The following is an 8,138-nucleotide window of genomic DNA, read 5'->3' as shown; positions in this document are numbered from 1 at the left end:
AAAGCTATATTCCCGATTATATTTCCACAGACAGATAAATTCAATATATATAGTGTAAAATATATATAGTGTAAGGAATAGATCTCCAGAATTGGGATGTTTTATATTTATTGAGATCCAATTCTGGAGATCTATTCCTTACACTATATATATTGAATTTATCCGTCTGTGGAAATATAATCGGGAATATAGCTTTAAGGGACATAGAGATATAGTGATCCCTGACGATTGGTCAGTTTCATAACTGTGTCACTAACAATACCACATTACAGAATTATTTACATCAATAACCTGGCCATACACAGGATAATTTTGTGAAGGTGGCATAGTAAAGAATCACACGTGGACACACCTTTTAATCTTTCATTCACATTTCTTTATTTTCCTTATTCACTAATATGTCTGTTTTGTGATTTTAAACCTTATGTTTCACTGCGAGTTTGGGATAAACATATAAATGTACATCTCATTTTAATACATATCTAATAAAGGTTACTTTTTAGTATATAATCATCTCTGTCTCAAGTGCGTCAACAGTACAGCCTTCTTCTTGTCTTCCCCCCCCCCCCCAATTCTAGCTTATAATTACTGTAGTTGACTGCACCCCCTCCTATATAAAATATTTTTTGTTATTAGGAAGAAGGGGTTTTTGCCAAGTGGGTTTATGGTGACGAAAAACATACACCCACAATATATTAGTACGATATTGAGTGTGCAGATACTATATCTGTGTCTTTAGATCTACTGCCTGATCACAAGAGCAACCTACAGATGTGTCATCATACTGTTTTATATTGATGCAGGCACGCCAAACAGCACCTCTCAGCGCACCAGGTCCCGTGTGACTCTTCTCATGTTGGGGGTGTCTTTTGCATCATTTTACCCCAAATCATTCTTAAACTGGGCATACATTATACAATTATCTGTCAGATAATCTGCCAGATCTGGCTGGTTGGAATGAAAATCTGGTAATGAATGACAGCAAATGACAATAGACCACTTGCTCTTAAACACTGGAAAATGGACAAAACCTGTCGTTCATACATATTGGTGAAATCAACGACAGGTTTTGTCCATTTTTGAGTGTTTGGTAGCAATGGTCAATGTCATTTGCACTCACCCATTATCTCAGATCCTTCCTGGGGAACCTTTAGGGACTACTAAAACTATAGGGTCTGCACTAGGGAAGGCAATCCCGCCCCTTTTTTCTAATCCCGGGATTGAAGCGTATGTTCTAAAAAGGGAGCAGGCCAGCAGAGAGACCCAGGAAAATGAGTCAGATTATCCCTCACACAGCTCTCCTCCTCTATACAGTTTATCCCTCACACAACTCATCCCCAAAACAGTTTATATCTCACAGCTCTCCCCCCAGCATAGTTTAGCCGTCACACAGCTCTTCCCCCTGACACAGTTTATCCCTTATGCAGCTCTCCCCTTACATATTTTATCCCAGACACAGCTTTTCCCACCTAACGTATTTTCTCTTATGTCCTAGAGGATACTGGGGTCCACATTAGTACCATGGGGTATAGACAGATCCACTAGGAGCCTTAGGCACTTTAAGAAATCAATAGTGTGCACTGGCTCCTCCCTCTATGCCCCTCCTACCAGACTCAGTTTAGAAAATGTGGCCAGAGGAGCCTGTCACGTTTGGGAAGCTCCTGAAGAGTTTTCTGCATTTTTTTGTTTTCAGGCAGGTCTGGTTGGCACCAGACTGCCTGCTTCATGGGACTTAGGGGGGGACGGCCCAACCTCCTTTGGGTTAATGGTCCCATTCCCCGCTAACAGGACACTGAGCTCCTGAGGGTCCTATTCGCAAGCCACACCACGGCGAGTGTACAGACCCGCAGCACGCCGCCTCCCCTAACAGGGCCAGAAGTAAGAAGAGTGGTGAGTAGGTGGCCGGCGTACCGGTTAGCGAGTCACTGGTTGTAATGGCGGCACAAGGGTAGGAGCGCAGCGCTAACAAGCAGGCTGCGGCTCCAGGCTTCAGAAACATACAGGGTGCTGCGTGGTCCGCTGTGAGGGGCGAGCTGAAGCCATGACTATTAATACCCACACTGGCAGTACATCTTACAGGGGTTTTAACCCACTGTAGAGCAGAAATATTACCTCACCCAGTATAAAAAACTGGGAAGCCTGCACGCCATTAAGGGGGAGGGGTTTCACTATAAGTGGATCTAGCAGCTCACCAGCACCATTTCCTCTCTGCAGCTATACACACAGACAGGCTGGCAGGAAAGCGCTGCTCCTCCACAAAGACTCCAGATCATCTCAGCGGTACCAGGGGTTCATAGCAAGAGGGCGGGGGGGGGCAATAATAGTATACTAAGCCCCTATTAAGGGTGCTTAGTTTGCGACTCAACTAAACTTGGAAATCAGCTATAAGGGTGCGGTGTGGCTGGCTCCATTATACTCTGTGTCTCCCTAGGGGGCTCTGTGTGGGTTAACTGTGCATTAACCTATTGTCCTGTGTGTGTGGGTTCTTTCACATTTTACTATGTCAAAGGAGTGTGTCTCATGCACGGCAGAGTGTTTATCTCACTCAGGGGGATCACTGCAGTTACTCAGGATATTACACATTCTCAGGCTAGAGGATCTGAACCTGTATGGTTAGATTCATTGAAAGGGATGATCTCGAATATTATCTATATTATAAATTATATTATAAATTATCCCAAAATGAGAAGGAGACGCAATACTTAAGCCAGTCGGTAAATTACCTGATGAATAGAGATTCAGTGGCCATTCCGGCGTCTCAGACCCCTGTCATTTGTCCACAAAAGTGTACACTGGCCCAAATCCTGCAGACTGATACTGATGATGATGATGTATCAGATGTTGAGGAGGGTGAGGTGGACTTGGGAGGGGGGGGTGCAGCTTTGTCACTGGGAATACAGGCCCTGATAGAAGCTATTAGAGATGTCCTACACATTCCTGACAAATCAACAGAGGATGAGGAGGAATCTTATTTTAATGTAAAAAAGAAATCCTTACAACCAGGTAAGCAGGAAAACAAAGCACAGAGGTGGGCATCCAGTATCCACTATGGACTACGAGAAAAGGAATTACCGGTAGGTATTAAATTCCTCTTTTCTTTTACGTCATAGTGGATACTGGGGAAGTCTAGATTACCATTGGGGACGTCCCAAAGCTCCCAAATGGGTGGGAGAGTGCTGAGATCCCTGCAAAACAGCCTGACCAAACTGAAGGTCATCCTTGGCAAGGTTTCAAACTTGTAGCACTTAACAAAGGTGTTCACACCGGACCAAGTAGCTGCCCGGCACAACTGTAAGGCTGAGACACCCCGGACAGCCGACTAGGAAGAACCCACAGACCTCGTGGAGTGGGCCTGAACAGAACTCGGTAGCAGCAGAGCTGCCAAAGTATAGGCCTATTGGATAGTCAGTTTGAGCCAATGAGCAATGGACTGCTTGGAGGCAGGACAACCAATTTTCTTAGCATCACAAAGGATGAAAAGTGAGTCAGACTTCTGTGACGAGCCATCCTTTTGGTGTAAATCCTCAAAGCCCTTACAACATCCAGGGACTTTGGAGCAACAGAAGTGTCGGATAAGACTGGAACCACAATAGGCTGATTCGAAGCGAAGCAGTGTCGGGCTTGGTCAGTACTGGGATGGGTGACCCCCCCAAGGAAGACCGAGTATAGTACAGGCTTGAGTCATTGTCATGCTCTGTGCCTAACACTGACAGCAGACTCACTATCTTTACCTATCTTTCCAATATCAATACGTAGAGTCATCTGCACTGTTCTCAAATTTGGATGTCCACGGTTCATTTAGTATAGTTGTTTTCCTATATGTGGAACTGCTCTATCGCAACACCCAGCTATTTCTAAAACCTACTCCTGAACTTCTATGAGCAAGTATACCCGTGGGTTCACACAATATCCATTTATCTATGGTTTTGGTAACTGGCTTTGACTAAGAATACCACTTGTTTGGTCCCCCTATTCGGGGTTTCTGGGTCCTCAGAACACCCATACTTGCACTAGTGACATCCTTCCCCGAGATGGCATGCATGGGTCGGTGATAGAATTGCGATGTGATTCCTGCACTATGAAGCAGCACAGAAGAGGAGACAGCGTAGAACACTGTCCTCTAACAAAATAGTGGGGCCATTGTGGGACTATTGTCTGCTTCTTAGTCCAGTCACACAAGGGCGGATTGGGATGAATAACTAGTTGGGGATACCTCAGGGTCTGTCAAGGGGGGCTGGGCCCATCAAGAGAAGCAAGATGACATGGAATCAGATCCCCCCACCAGGGCCTGATTCTGAGCCAGACACAGGCATGGCCCTCCCTGCATCCCCCGCCACAAGTGTGACTCCACTCCAACACTGCCACAAAGCCCCTCCCTCATGCACATCTATGCATCTGAACGCACAACGATAGAGCGCCAACATATGCCACAACCAAGTGCATTGCCAGATGCCTCCATTGGTCACTCCCACGCTAGGTGCAGATCACCTGCCTGAGTATGGCCTCCAATGTGAGCAACCCGGAGTCTTTGCACATAATCACTCCCAGCAACATGCCTGTCACCACAAAAACACTCCCACACCACCCCTCATCTGTGTCTGACCAACCAACTCCCCGAACCATCCCTGAAATGTCCAACACATTTCTAACCGGGATGGTATCAGGATGCTGGGATGCATGGGATGCTGGCGGTCAGAATACCGATAGCGACATCCAGTCACGCAGGATCCTGACACCTGGTAGGTAAGTAGTCTAAGCCTAACCCTTCCTCCACACAGCTTGACCCTAACCCCCCTTAGTGCATAAACCTATCCCTCCCTCCTGCAGCCTATCCCTAACCTACCCCCGCAGCCTAAACCTAACCCCCCCCCCCCTCCTTGCAGCCTGAACCTAACCCGCCCCAGTATACTTATGAATGGGATGCTGGCAGACGAGATTCCGGCACCGGGCACAGTGATCCCACAGGAATAAAAGACACCACTCCCCACAGGAAAAAAACTAAACACATTGGCCCTGATAGGAAAATACAAAACACACTTGCCCCCGCAGGAAACAAAAAAAACTACACATGTCTCATCCCGATGCCCATCACTGCGCACCCACACTGCGAAAAATATCAGATCACACACCTTGCAACAATCCTCAATACACTAACCCACTACAGGCATGAGCATTCTAGCCCAATTGCCATTACTCTCTGCACAACACTAGAAAATCTGCACAGTCCACAGACACCCAGATTCATCAGCACCAAAGAGCACACATGCATATGAGATAACAGGTGTCACTCGCCTGATCCAAAAATGATCTGTCTGATTCGCTGGTGTGCAAAAAATACTGGGCAAACTGAAATGATTTCCACCCACTCCACATCATACAGACGCATACGTGGCACACCCCAAACTTGCGAGTCTGGTGGCATCAGCCACTCAGTGTACCCAGAGATGATCCGACACCAAGCAGACATAGCAGGTATCCAGTCCACTCCACTCATCACTAAATCTCATGGCAGCTCCGCAGCCCCCGAAAGCTGCATCCCCAGAAAGAACAACACCATGACAGATGACCTCCATGGGACAATGCACACATGCTTTGACATTTTTTTTAATACATACCAAAAAGAGGCAATCTTTTCTATACGCAATAGATGGTGTTATTTCACATTTAATCAGAGCCGAATTTCCAAGATTGCTTTAATAGAGCCTAATTATAGAACATAGTGAATTATTTTTTCTCTATCGTCCTAGTGGATGCTGGGGTTCCTGAAAGGACCATGGGAATAGCGGCTCCGCAGGAGACAGGGCACAAAAGTAAAGCTTTCCGATCAGGTGGTGTGCACTGGCTCCTCCCCCTATGACCCTCCTCCAAGCCAGTTAGATTTTTGTGCCCGGCCGAGAAGGGTGCAATCTAGGTGGCTCTCCTAAAGAGCTGCTTAGAAAAGTTTAGCTTAGGTTTTTTATTTTACAGTGAGTCCTGCTGGCAACAGGATCACTGCAACGAGGGACTTAGGGGAGAAGAAGTGAACTCACCTGCGTGCAGGATGGATTGGCTTCTTGGCTACTGGACATCAGCTCCAGAGGGACGATCACAGGTACAGCCTGGATGGTCACCGGAGCCTTGCCGCCGGCCCCCTTGCAGATGCTGAAGTAAGAAGAGGTCCAGAATCGGCGGCAGAAGACTCCTCAGTCTTCTAAAGGTAGCGCACAGCACTGCAGCTGTGCGCCATTTTCCTCTCAGCACACTTCACACGGCAGTCACTGAGGGTGCAGGGCGCTGGGAGGGGGGCGCCCTGGGAGGCAAATGAATACCTATTTTGGCTAAAAATACCTCACATATAGCCTCCGGAGGCTATATGGAGATATTTAACCCCTGCCAGAATCCGTTAAGAGCGGGAGACGAGGCCACCGAAAAAGGGGCGGGGCCTATCTCCTCAGCACACAGCGCCATTTTCCCTCACAGAAAGGCTGGAGGGAAGGCTCCCAGGCTCTCCCCTGCACTGCACTACAGAAACAGGGTTAAAACAGAGAGGGGGGGCACTAATTTGGCGTTAGAAATATATAAAAAAGATGCTATAAGGGAAAACACTTATATAAGGTTGTCCCTATATAATTATAGCGTTTTTGGTGTGTGCTGGTAAACTCTCCCTCTGTCTCTCCAAAGGGCTAGTGGGTCCTGTCCTCTATCAGAGCATTCCCTGTGTGTGTGCTGTGTGTCGGTACGTGTGTGTCGACATGTATGAGGACGATGTTGGTGAGGAGGCGGAGCAATTGCCTGTAATGGTGATGTCACTCTCTAGGGAGTCGACACCGGAATGGATGGCTTATTTAGGGAATTACGTGATAATGTCAACACGCTGCAAGGTCGGTTGACGACATGAGACGGCCGACAAACAATTAGTACCGGTCCAGACGTCTCAAAAACACCGTCAGGGGTTTTAAAACGCCCGTTTACTTTAGTCGGTCGACACAGACACAGACAGGGACACTGAATCCAGTGTCGACGGTGAATAAACAAACGTATTCCTTATTAAGGCCACACGTTAAAGGCAATGAAGGAGGTGTTACATATTTCTGATACTACAAGTACCACAAAAGAGGGTATTATGTGGGATGTGAAAAAACTACCGTAGTTTTTCCTGAATCAGATAAATTAAATAAAGTGTGTGATGATGCGTGGGTTCCCCCCGATAGAAAATTATGGGCGGTATACCCTTTCCCGCCAGAAGTTAGGGCGCGTTGGGAAACACCCCTTAGGGTGGATAAGGCGCTCACACGCTTATCAAAACAAGTGGCGGTACCGTCTATAGATAGGGCCGTCCTCAAGGACCAGCTGACAGGAGGCTGGTAAATATCATAAAAAGTATATACACACATACTGGTGTTATACTGCGACCGGCGATCGCCTCAGCCTGGATGTGCAGAGCTGGGGTGGCTTGGTCGGATTCCCTGACTAAAAATATTGATACCCTTGACAGGGACAGTATTTTATTGACTATAGAGCATTTAAAGGATGCATTTCTATATATGCGAGATGCACAGAGGGATATTTGCACTCTGGCATCAAGAGTAAATGCGATGTCCATATCTGCCAGAAGATGTTATGGACACGACAGTGGTCAGGTGATGCAGATTCCAAACGGCACAAAGGTGTATTGCCGTATAAAGGAAGAGGAGTTATTTGGGGTCGGTCCATCGGACCTGGTGGCCACGGCAACTGCTGGAAAATCCGCCGTTTTTACCCTAAGTCACATCTCTGCAGAAAAAGACACCGTCTTTTCAGCCTCAGTCCTTTCGTCCCTATAAGATCATATCTGCCCAGGGATAGAGGAAAGGGAAGAAGACTGCAGCAGGCAGCCCATTCCCAGGAACAGAAGCGTTCCACCGCTTCTGACAAGTTCTCAGCATGGCGCTGAGACCGTACAGGACCCCTGGATCCTACAAGTAGTATCCCAGGGGTACAGATTGGAATGTCGAGACGTTTCCCCTTCGCAGGCTCCTGAAGTCTGCTTTACCAAGGTCTCCCTCCGACAAGGAGGCAGTATGGGAAAAAATTCACAAGCTGTATTCCCAGCAGGTGATAATTAAATTACCCCTCCTACTACAAGAAAAGGGGTATTATTCCACACTATATTGTGGTAC

The sequence above is a fragment of the Pseudophryne corroboree genome, chromosome 9 (assembly GCF_028390025.1).
Source record: "Pseudophryne corroboree isolate aPseCor3 chromosome 9, aPseCor3.hap2, whole genome shotgun sequence".
Classification (NCBI taxonomy): domain Eukaryota; kingdom Metazoa; phylum Chordata; class Amphibia; order Anura; family Myobatrachidae; genus Pseudophryne; species Pseudophryne corroboree.
Note: the sequence above shows the minus strand (reverse complement) of the source record.